This window comes from Momordica charantia (genome assembly GCF_013281855.1).
Source record: "Momordica charantia cultivar OHB3-1 chromosome 10 unlocalized genomic scaffold, Mcharantia_2.0 BLBB01000010.1, whole genome shotgun sequence".
NCBI classification, from domain to species: domain Eukaryota; kingdom Viridiplantae; phylum Streptophyta; class Magnoliopsida; order Cucurbitales; family Cucurbitaceae; genus Momordica; species Momordica charantia.
In genome coordinates, this window is record NW_028275158.1 from 11972999 (window position 1) to 11999453 (window position 26455).

The following is a 26455-nucleotide window of genomic DNA, read 5'->3' on the forward strand; positions in this document are numbered from 1 at the left end:
CCAGGATCATTACATTTCATGGGTAGCGGGCTGCCTACAGCTTCACTACTACATTTTGTCATGGCTACCAGTTCATGCTCTCCTATTTTTTTCTTCCTAGAAACTATATCTTTCAAAAACTTAGCATAATTTGGCATCTGTTCTAGAGCATCTACTAATGGTATATTTATATGCAGTTGTTTTAAAATATCTAAAAATTTTCTAAACTGGGAATCATTATTTTTCTTAACTAATCTTTGTGGAAACGGGGGAGTAGGAGTAAAAGAAGGCTGTACCTGTGGAGGAACACTCGGGGTGTCCTCATTACCTTTTCTAATATTTTCTTTTTCTGGTGTTGTTGGATTTTCTAGTATCTTTACAATTGGTTCAGTGGACGGAATCTATACATCTGTTGTTGGCATTGTTGGTCCATCATATGCCAGTCCACTCCTGAGGGTGACAGCTTTGCACTGTTCTTTCCCTTCTCGTTTTGGTAATTCAGTATGGCCTGGAAAAGAACCTTGTGGTCTATTCTTCAATTCATTGGCGAGCTGTCCCAATTGGGTCTCGAAATTCCTCATTGATGCCGCTTGGGATTGTATCACTGCGTCGGTTCGGGCCATGTACTCCTTCATCATATTCTCAAGATTTGAGTTGTTATTTTGAACTGGTGGAGTCTGTGTTCTCTGATTGTACTGCTGTTGCGGTGGTGGGATGTATTGCTGTGTAGGTGGAACATAGGGCTGCTTGTTCTGCTGGCTCTGCCCTTGATTAAAACCGCTCGAACCTCCTTGACCTCCCCATGAGAAATTAGGGTGGTGCCTCCAACCTGGGTTGTAGGTGTTCGAATATGGGTTAAAGTTCCTATTGTTCCCATGTCCTACATAAAAAACAGAAGCAGGGTTATGTGGACAATTATCATAAATATGGTTTTCACTACAAAATGAACAAATGAGATCGTTGACTTGGCAAACAGGGGCAGGAGTGCAATAATCCGACTGCACAGGTTGTATCAGCGTGGCTAATGGATTTTTTATTCCCAATGCCATCTCTTTTAGCCTCTGGTTCATTGTAACCATCTCTTTTTGCATCGAGGTCGCAATGTCCAGAGCCAAAACTCCAGCTGGATCTTGCTTCTTTGGTGCTGCCCTAGATCTTTGCGAACACCATAGTTCGTTGTGTGAAGCTAAGTCATTTAGGATGTCAACTATCTCGTTGAATATCTTCTTTGTAAAGGCTCCGTTGGCAGCATTGTTTAGCATCATCTTAGTAGGATGATCTAAACCTCTAATGAAATGTTCTATCTGGATGCATGCCGGCAAGCCATGGTTCGGACATTTCCTGATTAGTTCTTTAAATCTCTCCCACGCCTCGTGAACAGGTTCACGATCATACTGTCTAAAGGAGATGATCTCCTCTCTGATATCAGCGTGGCGAGTAGGTGGGAAGAATTTTGTTAAGAACTTCTCCACTAACGACCCCCATGTGGTGATGGATCCCGGTGGAAATGCATTGAGCCATGCTTTAGCTTGGTCCTTCAAAGAAAATGGAAAAAGTGTTAGTCTCAGAGCATCGTCTGTTATACCAGGTAATCGAAATGCATTTGCAATTTGAATGAATGATTTCAGATGATCATGTGGATCCTCATGTTCCTGCCCTCCAAAATGTCCAATTGTCTGCAACATTTGGAACATCATTGGTTTAAGCTCAAAGTTTGCGTGGGCTGGAATAGGGTTGACTATCCCTGAATCAAAGTTCTGAAAAGCCGTGGCGGCATATTCTCGCATTGCCACGTCTCTGTTGTCCGCCATCTGGATATGGTTGAATTCATCATTTCTTGCATGATCCCTCATATTACCGTTAACAGCAGGTGGATCAACCGGATCACGAGGTGGAATATCTGCCATTGATGTGCTCGTACTCTCTACCTCACTTTCGGGACTGATTTCACCTTCTCTCTCTTTTTGCTTTTCTAGTTGTTTTCGAAGTCTTTGCTCCTTTCGAGTTTTTCGAAGGGTCCGCTCAATCTCAGGGTCAAGGGGTAGAAGAAAAGATCTTGTGCTCATGCACTTTAACTTACCCTTGTGAGATAAACGACCAAAAATATAGAACAAAAACGGTGGATGGAAATTACACCCAACAACAATTCACAAAAATAAAAACTAAAAGAATTTTAAAATAATTTTAAAACTAAAGTCCCGGCAACGGCGCCAAAAACTTGACTGGGCGTTTATGCTGAACGCACGCGCTAAGCGTGGTAACAATTATATAGATGCAAGCGCACACCTGTCAGAGTAATATAAAATGGATGGAGTATCCAAGTATCGATCCTCAAGGACTTCTAAACAATTTCCAAACTCTAAAGTTTTAAAGAATAGTGAATGTTGGAATGAGTGATTCTTGTAAAATGGGAAGTGGTCACAAATAATGGTTTGGATTTGGGATTTGGACTTAGAATGATAAAACCTAGCCCGAGCTACTTCAAGTTAGCCAACAAAGAATCAAAGACATGCTAAGGACAATATGCTTTTTACTTTAGAAACCAACGACTACGCTTCTCACTTGACTTATGTCTAAGCAAGTTCAAAGTCCTAAGACATTCCCTAATATGTCTATTATGAGAGATATCTTAGTTTTAGGATGGAAATAGTCGCAACCTCGGGTTAAGGTCCTATGTCTAGGCTACTTAAGCGGAACCCTTATGTCTAAGGCGCTCCTCTCCTCGGTTTAACCACTCAACAATGCAAATAAGCAACCTTTTCAGTATTGACTTGTTAAGACTTACAGTGGCCTTCTCTAAATCCTAACTTTTTGGGAAAACATGTTGAGCAATGAATGGAAAGCAAAAATACTACTTCTTAGCAACCTTTTTTAGACATAAAAGGCTAACTATCCATAACCGGGCTAGAGACGGGAATTTAGAAAGACATATTGAAGAAAATACAGCAAGTAAAATGGTTGAATGTGGAATGCATGTGTGAAAAACAAAAGTTAACTAACGGAGAGTTTTTATCGGGATTGAGAGCTTCGCCCTTCTCTTTCAAGCAAGGGGGAGTGTCACGTGCTCTTTCCTCCAAAAACACAACTCTCTTAACTAAAAATAAAGTAAAGGCAAAGGGAAGATAAGCAAAGTGCTGGATTTTTATATATTTAAATAAGTAGAAAATGACTAAGTACAAATGGAAACAAAACAAGCTCAATAAAGGAATGTAAAGTGCTCGGGATTTAAAAACCAAAAGTAACTAATGAAAGCAACTCAAAAGTACTTAGAAAGCAACAAAGAAACACTAAAAATGATCAAGAGAAGGAAGCAAGGCTTGATGATTTTGGTGGAGAAGTTGCTGGAATTTATAGCTGTGCAGAATTGGTTAGGTAGGTCCTAAAACGATGGTGAATCACCCATTTCCAACTCTTTTGACTGACCAAATCGTGCTCAAACTGATAGTGGAACACTTCTTCTACACGTATGCATCGGTTGGAACCACCAAAATGCATTGGAAGACGCGTTTCATTAAGGGCAAAGTTGGAAGAAAAACTGTTTTTCTGCAGGCACGCAGGCGCCTGGCGCCTCCCATGAAGCTTTTTTCGTCTTTTTGCTTCTTTTGATTAATTTGCACTCCCAAATGGTCCTAAAATGTCATAAATACAATATAAGCCAACCACAAACCATAATATATGAATTTTGCATGAATTGGAACTCAAAGGACCGAGAAAAATCCGAAACAAACCTGAAACATTGTAAAAACAGCATCTAAAACCTTCTTTTTACGCATGTAAACAAGCGTAATCAGTAACCACAATGGGAGTTGGGTTAGAACATTTGCTGGGTAACTCGGAAGAGAGTCGTGAGGGTCTGGGCTTTAAAAGTTTCATGTGTTTTTCTTCAGTCAGTGATGCTTAAAATCAGTAGGTGGATTTCCCCTCCTCGAATTCCTAAAAATCGATCTAAACTCTCTTGTGTTCAATCCTTCAGTGGAAGCATTCTGGAAAAGTTTATTTGTCCTATTATTCATATCTTTATTTACATGTTATTTTTACAAGTTACTAGCAACATTGACAAACCAACTTCATTTTCTTTTTTGGTAGCTCAAATTAAGTAACCATTTTCTGTATGCATGAATTCCCTGTGGAGACGACCTTGTTTGTATTACAATTGACAAAATTAGTGTATACTTGCGCTATAATTCACCTATTGTTAGAAAATACAACAAGTTTTTGGCGCCATTGTTGGAGAATTTTTGGAAAACTATAGATTGTGGTTAGTTATTTTGAGGTACGTTGCTTAAAGACCTTGTTGCTCTTTTTCAGGAGTATGGGAGCTATGAATGAACGATTTTCCCACATTCGAATTCGCTTTTGACCCAGAACCGAAAAGAACTTTTCGAAGAAGACTGGCTGAACAGCAAAGGCGAAGAGAGGAGGTAGAAATGAATCACAACAAGCAAAACCCACCTAAGAACGAAGTAGTAAGAATACCAGGGGAAGGAGCTGTTAATATAGTACCTCCCCTGAACGCTGTTCTGCTCGCCGATGATACAAAGCAGGAAATTAGAGCATATGTAGCTCCAGAATTCTATGACTTTAACCCTGTCATTGCTGATCCAATCATCGAAGCAGGGAAATTTGAGCTGAAGCCTGCAATGTTTCAAATGTTGCAAACAGTGGGACCATTTTATGGACTGACATCAGAAGACCCGCACAAACACTTAAGATATTTGATGCAAGTAGATGATTCGTTTAAGAAAGCTGGAGTTAGTAAGGAAGCGATGAGATTGAAGCTATTCCCTTACTCGTTGAGGGACTCTGCTGGAGCATGGCTGGACTCCTTGCCCGTCGAATCAATTACTTCATGGAACGATTTAGTAGAACAATTTTTGATGCAGTATTTCCCACCTTCGAAGAATGCTGAACTCAGGAACAAGATTAACAACTTTCAGCAGTTACCAGGAGAATCCTTAAGTGATGTTTGGAAAAGATTCAAAGGGTTGTTACAGAAATGCCCCCATCATAGAATACCCCGCTGCATTCAGATTGAGACTTATTATAATGGGCTAAACGAGGCGACACAATTGGTAATTGATGCCTCAGCCAATGGAGCTTTGCTGTCAAGACCGTATGCAGAAGCTTGTGAAATATTGGAAAGAATTTCAAGGAATAAGCATCAATGGTCGAAGTCACGAGCTGCATCAACAACAGCAAGCATCAATGGTACGTGGTCAACCTAGCCGACCCGGGCTGCTGGGTCATGACTTGTGCGTCCGTGTTTACTTCTCCCAGGCCCTCTTTTCCCTTCTGTCGCTTGGTCGACTCTTTTTTTTATCTTTCCATAACAATATTAATTATTATTTAAATCTTATTCAAATATTTCTCTCATAATATATAGTTTAATTTTCAATCTTTATTCAAAATAAACTATATATATAATGTATCATTCTCTACATTATATACATTCCCTTATTTATAATTACATTTCAAAATCTCTCATAATTCTTGATCCTCGTTTTACCCATTGTGAGCTAGCAAGGGGACCTAATGGACTTACATATCAGAAGCTCCAACAATATGAGATTAATTGATTAAACTCATTAACCATATTAATCAGCATTCGTTAACTGTGGGTCAGTCACTAAAGACCCACAGCTATACTCTTCTCACGTAGAATATTTTGTCCATGAAAATTAACCATTAACAGCAAGTCAATCCTTCACGAGTGTTCATAACTTCAGTTGGGTCAAATTACCGTTTTACCCCTAAGCTATCTCTTTTACCTTAAGTACCATTGTTCCTCTAATGAACAACCTGTTTATGGTCCGACCAATAAACAGAAGTCCTTCTCAGGCTAATGAGAGGGTCGGGCCCCTTGTTCAAGTCTCGAAGTCAGCATTTAAGGGAACACTCATATACTTACCTTACAGTCGAGAAGGAGTGAATTCCATCTTGCGTAGGTTTGCTCCCAAGTCCTTACTCGGTCTTGTCTCCAAAATGGTAGGATTATTGAGTCGGCAACTTGGGCCACTATCACCCATACAAATCAAAGGACAATCCCCTTATAGGCAGGAGTCCATAACTTGCTCAAGATTAAGATCGAGTTACCTGGTCATCCTATGAAATATTAATCTTGTTAGTCTACGGTATTATAACTAAAGATTAATTATTTCGCGGTCTGACCTTATACAAACTCATGATATAGGATACCTCCACTCGCATGTTTTCACATAAACGACTTGGATAAAGTCGTTTGTTACTATTACAAAGTGGGTCGTACCCATAGTGTTATCAGGATAAGGCACCCAATCTTATCCATGTACTATAGACCATTTAGGTTATTACTGGAATATTATCAACTTCTATATCGAATATATACTATATATATACTGTATATTACTATTGTATATTAAGTATATACTGTTCCAGTTACATTAAATAACATTGGATCTTAGTTTATTGGAATACGAGTAATGCAAGGAAATAATAAAATGACTCTTTATTGAATAAATAAATTGTTTATTAATTACAAACTCACGGACACAAAACGCAACACTTGTGACCAGCCCACTGCATGTTGTAGTGATGCTTCTGACTCACCTAATATACAGCTTGTTGATTGTACTTCGACCATTGAGCAGCCTCTTCATCGTTCCTCTCGAGTTTCAAAGGCACCATCTTATTTACAAGTTTATCATTGTGGTTTAATTACCTCAACTAATTTACCTCATACATCTTTTTGGTACCCTTTACACCATTATATTTCTTACTCAAAGCTTTCCCCTTCTCATCGTGACTGTGTTCTTCATGTGTCCGCTCACTTTGAGTCACAGTACTATCATCAGGCTGTTCCGTTTCAGCATTGGCGTCGGCTATGGATGCTGAGCTTATGGCTATGGAGGATAATTAGACTTGGAATGTTATTCCTCTCCCTTCTGGTAAGCATACTATCGACTGTAAATGTATATATAAGGTCAAGCATAAGACTGATGGTTCTATTGAACGCTATAAGGCTAGATTGGTGGCTAAAGGTTATATTCAACAGTCGGGTTTAGATTTTTTGGAGACTTTTTCTTTTGTTGCTAAGTTGGTCACTGTCAAAACTCTTCTCAATGTTGCTGTTTCTAAGCATTGGCCTTTGGTGCAGTTTGATGTCAATACTTCATTTTTGATGAAGACTTATTTGAGGAGGTTTATATGGATTTACCTTTGGGATAACTTTTGTTCAAAGTCAAGGGGCACACGTTGTTTGCAAGCTCCATAAGTTCATTTATGGTCTTGAGCAGGCTTCACGCCAATGGTTTGCAAAATTTTTGGAGTTTTTTATTTCTCTTGGTTTTTGTTAGTCTAAGGCTGATTATTTGTTGTTCATTCGAGGAATTGGGAATTCATTTCTTCCTCTTCTTGTTTATGTTGATGACATTATAATCACCGGTAGTTCTGTTTCTGATATTCACCCCTTAAAGATTGTACTTAATGATCATTTCAAATTATAAGACCTTGGTTCTCTTAAGTAATTTCTTGGTCTTGAGCTTGCTCGGTATTCTTCTAGTATTTTCTTTCTCAACAACATTATACAATGTAGTTATTGGAGGATACTAGTTTTCTTGGTTGTCGCCCAGCTTCGCTTCTTATGGATCCCCATTTACGTTTATTTTCTTTTGATGATGATTTGTCGGAAGATCCCGCTATTTGTCGTTGCCTAGTTGGTCGGCTTCTATATCTGACTATTTCTAGACCAGATATCACCTTTGCTGTTCGTAAGCTTAATCAGTTTGTGTCCAAGCCTTGCAAAGTCCATCTTGCAGCAGTCCATGATTTGTTACGTTATTTGAAGTCTTCTCCTGGCCAGGGTATTTTTCTTCTGGTTCAAACTTTTCGAATACGAGCTTTTGCTGAGGCACCTAAAAAAACAAATTGTGGGTTGTTTCTTTGATTTTCAAGAGACCAAAAAGGCACCTAAGAAAATACAAAAACCAGTCACAGTGTGACGTGTATCAACATAAGAACCCCCAATCAGCATCGACGAAAGCCCGAAGCTAAAAAGAAGAGCAACTATGCAATACGACGCTCTGACCAGGAGCACCCTTAAGATAGCATAGCAAGTGATAAGTGGTCGCCGAATGAAGCAATCTCCCATAAGACATAAAAACTGACTCAACCGGTGAACAGGAAAAGAAATATCGGGTCATGAGATTTGCAAATAAAGCAATCTCCCAATAAGGCGCCTATAAGTAATGGCATCATCAAGAAAAAGTAAGCTGCTATAAGACATAGAAAGTTTTAGATTTGATTCGATAGTGAAAGCAGTAGACTTAGCTCCAAGAAAACCCATGTCCTCCAAAATTTGCAAACAATACTTGCCTTGAGAGAGAGAAATTTCATCCTTTGACCGAGAGAGTTCCAAGCCTAAGAAATATTTAACCGAACCCAAATCCTTTAACATGAAATGGGAGTAAAGGATACGTTTGATAGAATCAATCATCAACGTAGACTAAAAGAGCGATGAAAGATGATCTAGAACCATGTGTGAATAGTGAATAGTCTGCCTTAGATTGAGAAAATCCATGAGACAATAAGGCAAAAGAAAATTTAGTAAACTACTGACAGGATGCCTGTTTCAAACCATATGTGGACCTATTCAACTTACAAACCGAAGACTCCCCCTTAGTAGTAGAAAAGGAAGAAGACTTATAACTGAGAGGCAAAGACATGTAGACTTCTTCAAACAAATCACCATTAAAAAACACGTTATTAACATCCATTTGAACTAGAGGCCAATTAAAAGAAGCAGCCAAAGTCAATAAGACCTTTACTGTAACAATCTTAGTAACAAGCGAAAAAGTATCAATGAAGTCAATACATTCCTATTGATTATATCCCTTTGCAACAATGCAAGCCTTATAATGATCGAATGTGCCATCAGTTTTGTACTTGACACGATAGACCCATTTTCAACCAATGGCATGATGCCCAGGGGGAAGAGGAAAATACTCCAAGTATGAGTGTGTTCCATGGCCCCAATCTCCTCCGTCATAACCTGTCGCCAATGAGAAAAACGAACAACCTAGTGATAATGAGTCAGCTCAAACTCACTAGAAACATGAAGAATAAACTAGCGATAGTCAGTTGTACACAGATATTTCCCCAAAGAATAAGAAGAAGACATATAAGAAAGACCAACATGGAGAAGATTACAATGAAAATCCTTTAAATAACTTGGAGGATATTTTGAACGTGTGGATCTACAAGAAACAAGGGTAGAAGCGCCTTCAAGTGCTTTATCAGTATTAATAGTGGAAATAATAGGTGCTTCAGTCACCAAAGAACACATATCATCCAAGGGTAAGTCATCCGTTGAAGGCACATCAGGAACATCAAGAATAAGAGAACCAAAAGCAGTAGAAGGAATATGTGCAGTAGTAAAATCAGTAGCAGATAAAGCATCAGATAAGGGATACAGAAGCACAAACCAGCAAGAAAATCAGCAACCACAAGTTTTGTAAGGTACTAAACAGAATGAAAGGAAAATAAGTGTTAAAAGAAGACAACAACTTGAGAAATAAAGACCTACTTCTTTGAGATATCATATAATTTGTAACCTTTAACACCGGGTGGATAGCCAAGAAAGACACAAAGGCGAGCTTGAGGAGTAAACTTAGTGCGATTAGCTGGAAATGTGGATGCATAAAAGAGACAACAAAAGACTCATAAAGAATCATAATCAATAGGTCGATTATATAGAATGGAAAAAGGTGAAGCATTAGACAGTAGGGGCGAGTTCTATTTATAAGGAACATTGTAGTTAGCACACATCCCCCCAAAAACATAGAGGTTCATGGGACTGAAACAAGAGGGCATGAGCAACATTTAAAAGATACTGATGTTTACATACAACCATAGAATTTTGTTGAGGCCTATCAACATAGGAGAATTGATGAAGGGTACCTTCGTAGGAAAAAAATCAGTGAATCGAAGTTCCGGTGCATTATCGGAACGGAAAGACTTTATGACCTTAGAAAATTGAGTTTCAATCAATTGCAAAAATCGAGGAATGATGAATACCGCATCAGACTTCTGCCGAATGAGATAAATCAAAGTAAAACGAGATCAATCATCCATTAAGGTCAAGAAACCAGAATAGCCAGCATAAATAATAGGGGTGTTCAAAAAAATCGACAACCCGAAGGACCCGATGAACCCAAACCAAACCGTCGGTTTGGGTTGGGTTAGATAAAGATTCGGTTTGGGTTGGGTTGTAGATTTTGCAAACCGAATGGTTTGGTTCGGTTCGCGGGTTCACTCCCTAAAAAATTAGTTCAACCCGAACCGAATAAAAATCATTAATATATATATATTTATTCATTTTTTAAAATTATATAATCACTTTCCATCTCAACCATCCATCTACTTTTAATCCCAACCCTTCATTTTCTTTCCATCTTATCTTATTCCTAGGGTTTCTAACCTTTTGTTTAGCCGTGTCATCTTTCATCCCTTTCAATTTTTCTTCTCCCCACTCTGTTCATCTTCTTCTCCTTCTTTCATCTTCTTCTCCTTCTTTCATCTTCTTCTCTTTTTCTCCTCTTTCTTCTCGAATCTTCATCGCCGACTTCAACCATTGCCCACGATCTACTCGTCGCCCGTAGCCTACGTGACGTCTACGTCTCCGCCGTGAAGTTCACCATATATGCAATCGCTGCCGCAATGACGTTCTCCACATTCGTCGTCGCCCTGAAGCATCTGCTCGTCGCTTGTAGTCGTGACCTATAGATTTGCTCATCGCCATTGTGACCCATAGATTTGTCTGTCACCATCGTAAAGCAGATTCAAATCTATGAGACCCACAGATCTATTCGTTAGCCACAGATCTACATCTATCCCACTTTCCTTGTCGTCGCCGTGAAGCAACCCGACAACCCAACCTGAACCAACCCGAAATTTTTGGGTTGGGTTGGGTTGGGTTGGGTTGTCCATCGAAATCGGTTTCTTCGGTTCCCTGATATGGCTAACCCAAAAATTCGGGTTGGTCCAAAAAGTTCCCCCAATCCGACCCAACCCAACCCGTGAACACCCCTAATAAGTAGGGGTGATAAAAAGGCCTCAAATATCACAATGTATCAAATCAAATATAGAATCAACAACATAATTATTAGAAGCAAAAGCAAGACGACGTTGCTTAACTAATGGACATATATAACAATCAGTATTGTGAGAGATAGAATAAAAAAATTTAACATGTCCTTGAGTAAACCCCATTGTTGAGGAGATAGGTGTCACAAATGCTTGTGCCAAGTTTTGAAAGAAATATTACACACCACAGTTGTAACGCCCGAGTCCCTCAGGTTAGTTAGTCTCGATTCAGGAGATTTTTCATTTAATATTAAATTGATGGTTAATTAATTTTTCCAATTAAATTAATAATTACCGAACTCTGTATGTTGGGTCTTGTTTTAAGGGGAATGGACTCATTTCTCTTGGGCTTGGATGGTTGGGCCTCCCTTGAGGTAATTTGGTTTTAAAACAAAACAAAAGAGAAAAAAAATAGAAACCCTAGCCCAAACCTCTTCTTCTTCTTCTTCTTCTTCTTCTTCCCTAGCCGCCCCCCCGATTTTCTTCTTCTTTTTCGACCCAGCCACCCCCCTTTGCTTTTCCGGCGACCCAGCCTCCCTCCTCCGGTGTTTTCTTTTGTGTGCGACGTCGCGGCGGTTCTGCGCACGGGTTCCACGAGCAGCGGCGGCGCGGCCTTCCCTTGGCGGCGTTCGAGCAGCGGCGGCCGGCGACTCCCGACGCTCCGGTGGCTGCGTTTCGTAACAGGTACAGCCGCGGCGCGGCCCCCTCTTGGCAGCGGCGCATGGCGGACTGCTACAGCGGCGGTCCGGCGGCGCGACTCCCCGACGTTCTGACGGCCTACAGCAGCGGCGGCGCGCCCCGGCAATCTGCAACGAACCAGCGCGGCCTCCCCCTCGCGGCGGCGCAAGGCGAACGGCGGTACAGCAGCGGAACGGCGGCAGAACTTGTACGTTACAGCGGTGTTTAGGACGTTTGGCGGTGACCCACATCCGTTCGAAGCTCGATTTAGGCTACCCACACCTTGGCGAGTTAGATCTAGGTGACCCACATATATACGAAGTCGGTTTTGGTGGTAATGCGTCATTCGAACCCTTTTAGAGTTAATGTAACGCCCCACGTTCTCTGACTCGTTTATTTTATGACTTAAAAAAAAATTGTACCTTGGGATTTCTTCTTTTTTTCGTTAAGTGAAATTATTGGAACTTCTTATTTTGGAGTTTTAATTTTGGATAATTTCGAATCAAGTTCATTTTCGTGTGATTTAGATAATTAAGTTCTAAAATTTTTAAAAGAGATTTTAATTAAAACTTAATTAAACTTTTTGAAATTTAATTTTTCCTCTTGGATTTCATTTTGGGTTGTTGTGAGTTTATTTTAATTACTGGAGTGTTTTCTTTAGGATTTTCGCTTCGGGCCTTAGATTTATTCCTTTTACTTTTGTTTTAGTTGAAGATCGTTGAGTTTATATTGTTTGAAAGTAGAATTTTAGTTTCTTCAAACCCATGGGCCTTCTATTAATTTGGGAACTGGGCTTTTAGTTTAAAAACAAAGAAAATCAAAAGGAAAACAAGTCAAACCCTAGCCATCTCTTTCTCCCCCTTTTCCCTTTTTTGTTGCAGCCGCCAGCCCCCCCTCTCGATTTCTGCCGCCGGCCACCATAGCTTTGGCGACTGAGCCACACGAACGTCTCCGACGTCACTTGCACCAGACCCGACGAACCGGCGTGACGGCGAAGTCCACGAACACCCACGACGGCATGATTCTGCTACAGGCTCACCGTGGCATTCCGACAACGACACCCGACGTCCCGACGACCCATCCAGCGGCGGCGCGACCTTCTCTCCGGCGTCGTAGGCAGCAACAGCTGCGGCGGGTGGCAACGACGATTGCCCATATCCGACACCTTCGGGCAGACCACGAGCGAGTCCGGTGGCGGCGACGTGTAACTGCTCCGATTCTCGCCAGATCCGGCTGCCTTGACGGCGGCTTTCCCCTAGACGTCGCGTCCTTCGGTGCCCTGTACCTGCAACAGCTCTCCCCGACTCGGACAGAAGCGAACAACTCGTGCTTGGCCCAGATCTGCGGTGTTTTCTTCCTCCCGGTGACTTTCGATGTTGACCCACATCCATTCGAAGCTCGATTTAGGCTACCCACACCTTGGCGAGCTAAATCTAAGTGACCCACACCTTTACGAAGTCGATTTTGGTGAACTTAGGTGTGAGGTCGACGCAAAACTTAAGGGCGCGGTTGTGTGTAAGTAGTTTCTTACTGGAGGGGTTGGTTGTTGTGTGCTGATATGATATGGTTGTTTGCTCGTGTGCCCATGTGTGATATTTGCATGTTGCTTGTCGTTGTTATCATTTAGTAAACGTTATTGTTGATATATCTTGGGAAAATTATGTGGTTGTGTGAATAAATTGTAGCCAATTAATCTTGGATAACTATGATTGAATAGTTGTTATGTTCTAATTGGTTTTCATGATGAAATGTTTATACCGGTACTATAATCTGTTGTTTCGAAAGCATATTGAATATTTATGAGAAGTCGGTTGTGTTTGAGGTATGCTGGGTATCTATCAATTATATTTTGGTTAAGTTGTTGGTTGTGCCTTTTCTGTGAACGAAGCCTGTTGGAGCTGTTGGATCATGCTGGACTATTTTAAATTGATTGGTTTTTATATATGATCATTTTGGGGTATCGCATGTGGGACTGTTATGAGATTGTTGATGCATGAGGCATGGCGTAGTAGCAAGTAGGACTCTTGTGAGAGTTTTGAGACATAATAAAGTAAGTAGCACGGGGGCGGGTGTGTGCGTTGATGTGTGTTAATAGAAATTGTTCTTGCTGATTTTACATTATAAACATGTTTCTCTTATTATTTTAATTGTTGGACAGTTTTGTGAGGTCGATGCTGTTATTGTAACTTGCGGTTATTTTATATATTGGATATGTATATGACTGGTATTCATGTTTGTTGTCTGCAACTTTAGGAACTTACTGATATTGTATGGTTGGTTGGAAGTGATTAGGATTTGTTATGTTGTGAAAAGCATGTTATGTGAAGAATGTCATAGAGTTGTTTGTTGAAGCTTTGTGTGCGCTATGCTGTGAGTAGGTTGGTTGTTGTCAAACTTTGTGTCATTGAGACCCGTGATGCATTGAAATCTTACTAGTGGTTGTGTTGTTGTTGGGCTTTTTGGTGGTTGGTGTTATTAGGGAAGTAGTACTGAAATCCTGGTTGGAGGCTAGAAATAATATGTGGAGTTATGAAAGTTACGAAGTGAATGGGTGAGTGTCAGGGCCTGGGGTATAAATGGTCGAGGGCTGATACGTCACTAATTGGGTATCGAAGCCTCAGGTATAAATGGTCGGGGGTCGATACGCCAATATTGGATAAAGATGAGCGTCGAGGCCTCGGGTATAAATGGTCGGGGGTCGATGCGAGGAGTCTTTCGAAAGGAGAACTATTGGGGCCTTGGGTATAAATGGTCAAAGGCCAATAGATTGTAAGACATCGAGGCCTCGGGTATAAATGGTCGAGGGTCGATGCAGAGTTCAAGGCCTCGGGTATAAATGGTCGAGGGTCGATGCAGTAGGGTCGGGGCTCTGGGTATAAATGGTCAGGGGCCGACTCTATTTGAAGGAGATAGCTGTGGAAGGGTATGATAACTGAGATAAGCTTAGAGGTACTGATAATATTAGGGAGACTAGAGCTTGGATGTTAACATGTTTCTTGGTTATGGTTCTCACTAATATGTTACGAAATGCGTATATGTTTAAATGCATGATGTGATGAAATGCATGACTATGAATGTTTTATGATTTGGTTGGGCATGATGTGTGTGTGTTGATTCTTTAATAAGTATGACACGTTGTTCCTTGATAAGTATGCTGTTTGTGCGTGACCCTTCAGATAAGGGTTGCTTACTGAGTACTGTGGTTGCACTCATCCCTCTTTTTCCCCTCCAGTTTGCAGGTATCGAGCTAGCTCTTGGAATGGTGATGGCGAGGAGGAGACTTGATCGGAAAGACCATTAGCTATGCCGCATGCAATTAATTTCTTTTAGTTAGGGTAGTTGTGGCTATTTAATCGTGTAGTTGAGTTGTTAGCGGTTGGTCTTGTTTAGTTTTATGGTCTAAAGGATGTTGTAAGGTTGTCGATTCATTATTCTTTTTAGAGCATTATTATTCTTTTTAGAGCATTAATTGTGTTAGCTTCTTGAACTACGGGATTGTAACCTAATTAGGATATTTATGAATACATTTGTTTAAGCTGATCGTACTTGAATAAGTTTTTGCTTCATTGTCATTCGAGATGTTAATTTTCATTTAGTGGATGGTTTATAGTTAGTAGAGGTCTCCTTGAAGGGTTTGGTTGATGTGAAGTCGGTATTTAATGGTTTATCTATATAGGATGTGAGTTTCTCTTAAATCTTTAGTGGTGTTGTTCTAATTGTTCAAGCTCTCGTGAGTGTTGAAAATCAGAATAGCACAGCAGAAGCGTGGTTGCTTTATTGCTTAGTTTTGTTGTGAAGACAATTCTCTTGTTTATGTGAAAATTTTAGGTAGTCTTAGTAACGGTCCCTGTTGGGAAATGGTGAAATTCCTGGGGCGTTACAGTTAATTTCAAAGGATAAATAACGTACGTAACGTGCTGTATTTTCTGTTTTGGTGTGCTTAGGGTGAGGTCGACGCAAAACTTAAGGGCACGGTTGTGAGTAAGTAGACAAGGGGCGTGTGCGTGTGTTAATGTATGCTCGGTGGTCTCTAACGTGCTGATTTTGTGACGTTTAATGCTAATTTTGTGGTGTCATTGTGCTAAATAATTTTCGTTGTGGTAGTCGATATACTTGGAATGGTGTTGGGTATTTGTCGATGAAAAATGGTGAGTTTTCTGCTTTGCTAATTTGTGAGTATTGCTGTGGTAAAGTTTGTTGCCTGGATATGTATGTTTTGTTCGGCGTGTTTAGCGAGCTATTATTCTCAGTAATACTTGTTAAATAATGATGTTGGATATTGAGCATGATTGGGTTGTTATTTTGGTAATGTTTGTGCCTGGATACGTATGTTTTGTTCGACGTGTTTAGCGAGCTATTATACTTAGTAATACTTGTTAAATAATGATGTTGGATATTGAGCATGATTGGGTTGTTATTTTGGTAATGTTCGTGCCTGGATACGTATGTTTTGTTCGGCGTGTTTAGCGAGCTATTATACTTAGTAATACTTGTTAAATAATGATGTTGGATATTGAGCATGATTGGGTTGTTATTTCGTTATTAGAAAGTTGATAAAGTTGTGAAAGCATGCTGAACTGTACTTGTGAGTTGAAAGATGCAGGGTTAGTGGTAAAAGAAAGTATATAGTAAGACTCTAGTGAAGGTTGGATTTTTGGAAGGAAAGAAAGAGTGGGTGTCAGGGCCTCGGGTATAAATGGTCGGGGGCTGATACGTCACTAACGGAGTATCGATGCCTCGGGTATAAATGGTCGAGGGTCGATACGAGTCCTTTGGAGGGAAGAGTGAAGGAGTGAGTGTCAGGGCCTCGGGTATAAATGGTCGGGGGCTGATACGTCACTAATGGAGTATCGAGGCCTCGGGTATAAATGGTCGAGGGTCGATACGAGGAGTCCTTTGGAGGGAAGACTATTAGGGCCTTGGGTATAAATGGTCAAGGGCCAATAGATGGTGAAGTCATCGGGGCCTCGGGTATAAATGGTCGAGGGCCGATGCAGCAGGGTCGGGGCTCTGGGTATAAATGGTCAGGGGCCGACTCTACTCGAAGGAGATAGTTGTGGAAGAGTAGAATAACTGGGATACGCGTAGAGGTACTTGTGATGTAGGGGAGACTAGGGGTTGGTTGTTAACGTTCTTCCTGGCTGTGGTTGTCACTAAAATGTTATGAAATGTGTTTATGATTGAATGCATAGTGTATTGAAAAGCATGACTACGAATGTTTCTAGATATAGTTGAGCATGATGTGTGTGTGTGTTGGTGAGGGTTACTTACGGAGTATATTTTATATACTCACCCTCTCTCTACAATGATTGTTTCAGGTGAAGGACTCGCGGGCGACCATGGTGATGGGACAGGGGAGACATGACGAGCGAGGACCATAGTGCTTAGTCACTCTTGCTTAGCTTAAGTGATTAGTCAAACCATTATGTTAGGGTTAATAAATTATTTGTTTGAATTCGAATAATTGGGATATTTCCCCTTGTTAGTTTCATTTCGGATGGGTGCCTATTTTAGTCTTATTCCATGCTTTGAGTTTTGCTTAGTTTGAATAATAAACATGCCTCGTGAGGTGATCCACGAACGTTGTTGAATGATATACTATGAGATTGATTCGTCGTTAAATTGATGAGAATTGGAACTTGTTTTTATGTATTTGTTTGTATAGGGAGTTGGCATGACGTATTTGGGGGTTAAGTTTAATTAATTGGGTAGTTAACGTGACCGAGAATTGTGTGGGAAATTCTGGGTCGTTACAACAGTTGTATTAACAACAAAATCAATAGTAACAAAGGCATTCGGTGGCAAAAAAAAGTGAATAAAGTCCTTCCACACAATCAGCCTTGCCAATCATCTTCAATCTTAACCTGTCTTGAAGAAAACAAGAATTGCTAGAGAATTCGATTGAGAACTAACCACATAGAAGTAAGGCACTCACAGATAGAAAGTTGTAAGTCAATTGAGGAACAAATAAAACATCACGAAGAATGAGATCCTTAGACAGTTGAATATGTAACAACCCGTATTTTCTAATACGGTCATTGTGACAAAATGCGGAAACGTAACTTTCAAGAAAACTTAAGAACTAAAATTATTCAGGGGAAGCAATTTCTTTACAGAATTTTTCTAAACTAACTTAACTAAATAGGAAGATGACTTTCAAACTCATGCCAGTACGCTAAACTCCACCTTCTACCAGAATGATCATTCAATCCTTCATCTGAAAAACATCTAGGGAAACAAAGATGAGTACAAAAATACTCAATAAGCAATTTCCATATCGAATTTCAAAATTTATTTTCTTTTCAAAACATTCGTAAACAAAAATACGAACAGATCAAAACTTTTAAAGTCCTTTAAAATATTTAATACAATTTTCAAAATTTTCAAAACAAACTAGATTTTCAGAAACAAAGTCTTCAAATAAAGTAAAATTTCCAGTCAATCAAAACAAACTTTCATTCTTTCAAAACAAACTTCCATTCCTTCAAATGAACTTCCACTTCACCAAACTTCAAATCCTTCAAAACAAACGTTCTTTTAGTCAAAACTTTCAAAATTCCTTCTAAAACATTTGGTACAACTTTCAAACTTTCAAATAGCTAAATCATTCAAACATTCAAAACAATCTTACATTCATTCATACTTTCAAAATCAAAGTGGAATGTTGCATTATTTGGGTAGCCTACAGAACATATGTGGTTACCCGTCGGTAACACCAATCAATCAGAAGCTTCTATCAGAGTTGTCGAATTAATATCGACCAGAATAGAGTTGTCGAAATAATATCGACCAAAACAGAGTTGTGGAAATAATATCGACCAGAACAGAGTTACTAAAGTGTGAGGCCATGTGAGTGAATAACACACACATGAATCTTCATTCCTAAGGAATGTCAAACCACAAAAGTGTCTTCCCACAAATAAGCCAGAACAGAAATCCATCAATTCCAAATTAGGCTACTACCCCAAATAAGCAAAATGTTCCTCAAAACTAAATCATGGCATATCGGGATAGCCTCATCAAATCAATCAAAATATCTTTAAAAAAAATGCAAAACAAATACTTACTTTCGATATTTAATTAATTCAAAATATTGAAATAATTTAAAACAAACTTTATCAATCCTCCAAAACATGATTTCAAATATTTCACAAATAAACAAAATATCAATTTCAAACCTTTAAATAAATTTAAACAAAACTTTATCAAATCATTGAAGAATACTTAAAATACTTTGCAAATAAACATAATTTCAATTGCCAAATTAGTTTTCAAACCCATAATAAAACTTGAATTTCATATGCAAGATATCAATTTCAAATCGTCATATCAAATCCAAAATACATTTTAGTTTTTGAAATATGACAAATCACTTACAACACTTTTCGAAGGGATACGATAAATCACTTACAATACTTTTTCGAAAGGATATGACAAATTACTTACAATACTTCTTCGAAGAGATATGACAAATTACTTACCTCTTTCAGAAATCATACGAATCTAATTAACTTCTTCCTTGACAGTTGTCAACTTAGAGGCCTAGAAACAACCAATATCCAAAATCAATCCTCACACACACAAAACTTGATTTTTTTTTATCATTTTCTTCCCTCTATTTAAACTCAACTTCTCCTTCAAAATTATACAACAAGTCTCTTATTCTCAATCCTCGATAACTTCAAAATGTTCATTTGCTAATCTCTCCAAGTTCTCAATTTTTCTTTCCATCTTATTTGTGAGAGAAATTTATTGTTGTGAGAATTGAATTTTTTTGAGCTCAAATTTGTATATTTACTCTATTTGAGAGTTTGTAAGTGTATTTAGAATTTTCAACTGATTATAACGGTGTGATTCTCACCGTGGAGAGGTTCGTCTTTGCTCTTAAGAAGGACAGTGTACCGGTTTGACTCCTACCCTGGAAAGAGTCAGAATTTTAATTTACAACTCAAGAGGTGCTTAGGAAGTGGAGTAGGATAGTTGTGCCGAACCACTATAAAAATTCTCGGTGTCAAATTTCTCTAACCCTCTATCTTATTTATTTTTGCAATTAATCTTAGAATGTTATTGTTTGCTTTAAATTTCTCTTGTTTGCCTTAGAATTTATTTTATCTTACTTTGTTAAAATTGCATATCTCAAAAAGTGTATTATTTTTGTTTAAATTGGGCCCATTTATTAAAAAGTTTATATTTTGTTAATTCAACCCACCCCCCTCTAGGGTTGTCATACCGATCCACCAATTGGTATCACAACAAGGTTGCTCTTCTTTGATAAACTTAATTGTTTTTTAGCTATGACAACTTCAGGTTTCATCCCTTTTATCGATAATCAATCTATTACTATACCTCATTTCTTTAATGATAATAATTATAATTATTGGAAAAATAGAATGAAGTTTTTCTTGCTTTCTATTGACTATGATTTGTGGGATGTTGTTGAAGAAGGATTTAAAATTCCAACAAAAGATGTTGATGGTGTTAGAGTTGTAAAGCCTAAAGAAGAATGGTCTATAATTGAAAAGAAAGCATGTTCTTTAAATGCTAAAGCTATTAATTGCTTGTTTTGTGCTTTGAATGAAGTTGAATATAATATGGTTTCTATTTGTAAAACCGCTAAGGATATATGGGATAAATTAGAAATTACTCATGAAGGAACTAGTCAAGTAAAAGAAACAAAGATTGACATGTTAGTTCATCAATATGAAATGTTTAAAATTGATGAAAATGAAGCTGTTTCCGATATGTTTATTAGATTTACTAACATTGTCAATGCTTTAGAAGGACTTGGAAACGAATTTTCAAATCTTGAGAAGGTAAAGAAGCTCTTATGGTATACTTGCCTAAACAATGGGAGCCTAAAGTCACTACCATTCAAGAGGCAAAGGATCTCAAGACTCTCTCCATGGACGAACTCATTGGTTCGTTGATGGCGCATGAGATAAAGATCAAGAAAAACATGAAGGATGAGAAGAAAAAGAAAGAGAAGATCATAGCATTAAAGGCCATCACCTTGGAAGTTTACTCTGAAGCTGTGAATGCCCTTGATGAAGATGATGTGGCCTATCTCTCATGTAAGTATAAAAATTTCATTAAGAGGAAGAAACAATTCAAGAAGCATTTCTCCAACCAAAAAGAGTCAAAAGGTGAAAAGGGCAAAAATGATGAGGTAATTTGATATGAATGCAAAAAATCGGGTCATATTAGAACCGATTGCCCGTTTCTTAAATCATCCAAGAAATCTAAGAAGAAAGCAATGAAGGTTACTTGGGATGATAGTGATGAAAGTGGAAGTGAAAGTGAGAATGAAGAAGTGGTCAACTTTTGCTTCATGGCTCATAGTGACAAAGAGGATGAACAAGATGATGAGGTAAATCTTGACCCCCTTTCTTATGATGAGTTGTTTACAGCGTTTGAGAATATGCAAAATGATTTAGAAAAACTTGGTTCTAAATATGTTATGCTTAAAAAGAAATGCAATGTCTTAACTAGTGAAAATAAGTCTTTACTTGATGATATTGCTTGCTTAAAGAAAAATAAGCATGATGTTGTATATCTTTTGTAATAAGCATGTTCTTGATTATGATGAGAAAAATGCCTTACTTGATAAAATTAGATTTCTTGAGCATGATGGATGTGAAAAAAGATAATTTGATTAAATTCCGTAAGAAAAATGAATCAAATGCTTTAGTGGAACTTGATAAGGCTAAAGATTCTATTAAAAAGTTAACAATAGGTGCTCAAAGGTTGGACAAGATAATTGAAATAGGTAAACCTTATGGTGATAAAAGAGGTTTAGGCTATATTGATGAATGTTCTACTCCCTCAAGTTTTGAAACCATCTTTGTTAAAGCATCTCCTAATATGCGTAAGCTTGTTGCTTCTAAGGTTGTATCTAAACATGTTAAAATTAACTTTGTGCCTATATGTCATTATTGTTGTGTTGAAGGTCATATAAGACCCAAATGCTTTAAATAAAAATATGCTCAAACTACTTCTTCTAGAAGAAATTTCTCTCAAAGGATAAAGTTTCACAATGCTCCAAGAAAGAATTTCTCCAAGAAAAGTAGGATGCATAAATTTGTTGTAAAAGATAATTTATTGCATAATGTTGTTTCTTTTTCATGTGGCAAGTATGGACATAAATCTTATTCTTGTTACTTATCTAAATCTTATGCTTTCAATAAAAATGCAAAAATGAAATGGATCCCCAAGTTTGTTAATGTTAACCTTCTAGGACCCAAACAAGTATGGGTACCAAAGGATCAAATTTAAATTTTTGTGTTTGTAGGTTTGTTTGAAAGCTTCCAAGAAAAGTAAGTGGTACTTGGAGAGTAGTTGCTCGAGGCACATGACGGGAGATCAATCCAAGTTTGTCACTTTCTCCAAAAAAGATGGAGGTTTTGTAACCTTTGGTGATAACAAGAAAGGTAAAATAATAGGTAAGGGTAGTATAGGTAATGAATCTCCTATTTTGATTGAAGATGTACTTTTGGTTGACGATTTAAAGCATGATTTACTTAGTATTAGTCAATTGTGTGATAAAGGATTTAGAGTTGTGTTTGATAAAGAAAAAATTGCATTATTGAAAATGCTAGTGATAGAAAAGTTTTATTTGTTGGAAATAGAGACGAAAATGTGTATACTATTGATTTGAATTATTGCTCTATTAGTGATAAATGTTTATCAGTCTTGCATGATGATTCTTGGTTATGACATAGAAGACTAGGACATGCTAGCATGCACTTAATTTCAAATATTTCCAAGAATTCTTTGGTTAGAGGTCTTCCCAAGTTTAAATTTGAAAAGGATAAAGTTTGTGATGCTTGTCAAATGGGTAAGCAAACCAAGTCTTCTTTCAAATATAAAAATATGATATCTACTACAAGACCCCTACAACTATTACACATGGACTTATTTGGCCCATCTAGGATTGCTAGTTTTGGAGGGAACTATTGTGCCTTTGTGATAGTTGATAATTTTTCAAGATTTACTTGGGTTTTGATGCTAACACATAAGGATGATGCTTTGAAAAGTTTTTCTAGTTTTGCAAAAAGAGTTCAAAATTAAAAAGGATTTTTGATTTCTAAAATTAGGAGCGATCATGGAGGAGAATTTGATAGTGATTCTTTTGAAAATTTTTGTGAAGAAAATGAATTTTCTCATAACTTCTCCGCTCCAAGAACTCCTCAACAAAAGGGTATGGTTGAAAGAAAAAATCGTACTTTGCAAGAATTTGCTAGGTCAATGTTACATGAGTATGGTTTACCTTCTTATTTTTGGGCGGAGGCCGTTAATACGCTTGTTATATTTTAAATAGAGTTTTAATTAGACCTTCTTTAGATAAAACTTCTTATGAACTTTGACATAACAAAATTCCAAATATTGGGTACTTCAAAGTTTTTGGTTGCAAATGTTTTATTTTGAATAACAAAGAAAAGCTTCGAAAATTTGATTCTAAGACGGATGTTGGTATTTTCCTTGGTTATTCCTCTACTAGTAAAGCTTATAGAGTTTTCAATAAAAGAACTTTGATAGTTGAGGAATTTATGCATGTGGTATTTGATGAATCTTGCAACGTTGTTTCTAATGATTCTTTTTGTAGCGATTCTTTAAAAAGAAATTTTGGAGATTTACTTGTTAGTGACAAAAGCAAAGAGATTGCTTCAAGTAAGCAAGAAGTGAGCATCAATGAAAATAAGGTGGACGGTTTTTCATCCATGCCTAAGGAGTGGAAGTATACTCTATCCTATCCTAAGGATTTAATTCTTGGTGATCCCGAACAAGGTGTGAAAACTAGTTCCTCCCTTAATATGTTTAATAACATTGCTTTTGTTTCTCAAATTGAACCAAAAAGTTTTAAAGATTCCGAAAGTGATGGATTTTGGATTTTAGCTATGCAAGAAGAATTAAATCAATTTGAAAGAAATAAAGTTTGGGAATTAGTCCCTAGGCCTTCTAATGCTTCTATAATTGGGACTAAATGGGTCTTTAGAAATAAAATGGATGAAAACGGAAATATCATTAAAAATAAAGCTAGACTTGTAGCTCAAGGTTATTGTTAAGAAGAAGGAATAGATTATGAGGAAACTTTTGCACCCGTTGCTAGATTAGAAGCCATTAGAATGTTACTTGCTTTGCTTCTTGTAAGAATTTTATTTTGTACCAAATGGATGTGAAAAGTGCTTTTTTAAATGGTTATATTATGGAAGAAGTTTATGTGGAACAACCTCCGGGATTTGAAAGTTTTGATTTTCTAAATCATGTTTTTAAGTTGAAAGAGACTCTTTATGATTTAAAACAAGCTCCAAGAGCTTGGTACGATAGACTTATTAATTTTCTTATTGAGAATGGTTTTCAAATGGGTAAAATTGATACTACTCTCTTTATTAAGTCTAAAAAAAATGATATGCTTCTAGTGCAAATATATGTGGATGATATTATTTTGGTTCTACTAATCCTTCTATGTGTGAAGAATTTTCTAAATGCATGCATAATGAGTTTGAAATGAGTATGATGGGAGAACTTAGCTTCTTCCTTGGACTCCAAATCAAACAACTCAAGGATGGTATCTTGATAAGTCAAGAGAAATACACAAGGGATTTGCTCAAAAGGTTCAAATTCAATGAAGGTAAAATTGCCAAAACTCCTATGAACACATCCACTAAGCTCGACAAGTTGAGAAAGGTAAATGTGTGGATGTAAAGACTTATCGAGGTATGATTAGCTCTTTACTTTATTTAACCGCTAGTAGACACGATATTATGTTTAGTGTATGTGTTTGTGCTAGATTTCAATCTTGTCCTAAAGAATCTCATGTGCATGCCATTAAAAGAATATTTAAATATTTGCTTGGAACTATTGATTTAGGTTTGTGGTATCCTAGAAATGTTGAATTTAATTTGGTAGGATATTCTGATGTAGATTTTGCGGGTAGTTTACTTGATCGAAAGAGTACTAGTAGGACTTGCCAATTTCTTGGTAGTTCCTTAGTTTCTTGATTTAGTAAAAAACAAAATTCGGTTTCTTTATCCACTACTGAAGCGGAATATATTGCGGTTGCTAGTTGTTGTGCTCAAATTCTTTGGATGAAACAAACTCTTTTTGATTTTGGATTAAATTTTGAAAATGTGCCTATATTTTGTGATAATACAAGTGCCATAAATTTGACTAAAAATCCTATGCATCATTCTAGGACTAAGCATATTGATATTAGGCATCACTTTATAACAGAGCATGTGCAAAATGGTCATACTACTCTTGAATTTGTAAGCTCAAATAATGAATTAGCGGATATTTTTACCAAACCTTTAAATGAAGAATGTTTTTGCAAAATTAGGCTTAAGCTTAACATTATTCGTTGTGATGCATTTTGATTTTGTATTTGTTATTTTTTTAAATGCATATTGATAGGGGGAGCATTTATTCAAAATTGTGTTCATGTTTTTAGGGGGAGCTTTTTATGTTATTAATTTTTGTTTTTGGTTCTTTTTGATGATTCCAAAGGGGGAGAAGTTTAAGAAAAATTTGCTCTAAAATTATTTCATGATTTATTGGTTTATTAATCCATGGATGTATCAATTGAGGAGGAGAAATTAATCTTTGAATGGTTTTTAAGTATGATATTTTGGATTTACTATGATGATTATTAAATGTTTATGTATTTTTCTTTGCAAGTTTGTCATCATCAAAAAGGGGGAGATTGTTGGTTTTTTGGCCCTTAATCTCAAATTATTAATTTTAATTAATTAGTTAATTAATGTTTTGATGATAACAAACTTAATTTTTATTTATTGATAATTTTTGTTTTTTAAAGTATCCACATCATAGAGCTCGTGACAACGATTCCAACGACTGTTAGATCATCGAAATCGAAGCTCAAATGGAGAAGTTACGATCGAAACAAATTGGAAGGAAAAATACTCGAGAAGATGACGTGGACAGTTCGTAGGCTGACAAGTGGCAAGCTTCTTTTTAAAATATATATATTGAAAAAGAAAAGAAAAAGATTTAAAAAAAAAAGTTCAAAAGTTACAACCGTAACTTTGAAAGAAAAAAAATTAAATTTTTTTTTTACATCATGTCAAAATTTAATGCTGACATGTGTAAGTGGTTTAAAAAAAAGTTTTGAAAATTTTCTACCGTTTCTCACACACACACACAATTTTATTATTTTATTATTATTATTATTATATTATTATATTATTATTTTATATATATATATAATTCTTATTTCATTTTTTCAAATTTATTTCAACCCTTCATTTTAAATAATTAAGATCTCATGGTCCAAAATTAAACTTGATTTTTTTTACCATTTTCTTCCCTCTATTTAAACTTAACTTCTCTCTAAGTTCTCAATTTTTCTTTCCATCTTATTTGTGAGAGAAATTTATTGTTGTGAGGATTGAATTTTTGTGAGCTCAAATTTATATATTTACTCTATTTGAGAGTTTGTAAGTGTATTTAGAAATTTTCAACTCATTATACGTGGAGAGGATCGTCTTTGCTCTAAAGAAGGACAGTGTACTGGTTTGAATCCTACTGTGGAAAGAGTCAGAATTTCAATTTACAACCCAAGAGGTGCTTGGGGAGTGGAGTAGGACAGTTGTACCGAACCACTATAAAAATTCCTGGTGTCAAATTTCTCTAACCCTCTCTCTTATTTATTTTTGCAATTAAT

At 37.2% G+C, this 26455-nt stretch overlaps 1 long non-coding RNA gene and 2 other non-coding genes across 3 annotated transcripts; 1 reads left to right on the plus strand and 2 right to left on the minus strand.

Moving 5' to 3' along the window:
- Positions 1–1299: 1299 nt before the first annotated feature.
- Positions 1300–1406, plus strand: LOC148208550 (small nucleolar RNA R71). Its single transcript, XR_015788629.1, has one exon. It is a non-coding gene; the product is annotated as a small nucleolar RNA R71 (small nucleolar RNA).
- Positions 1407–4886: 3480 nt separating this feature from the next.
- On the minus strand, positions 4887–4993 carry LOC148208551 (small nucleolar RNA R71). The gene has a single exon (XR_015788620.1). It is a non-coding gene; the product is annotated as a small nucleolar RNA R71 (small nucleolar RNA).
- Positions 4994–8662: 3669 nt separating this feature from the next.
- LOC148208552 (uncharacterized) lies at positions 8663–10074 on the minus strand. The gene is made up of 2 exons (XR_015788471.1): positions 9913–10074; positions 8663–9004 (listed from the first exon to the last, which is right to left on the minus strand). It is a non-coding gene; the product is annotated as an uncharacterized LOC148208552 (long non-coding RNA).
- Between the last annotated feature and the right edge of the window lie 16381 nt (positions 10075–26455).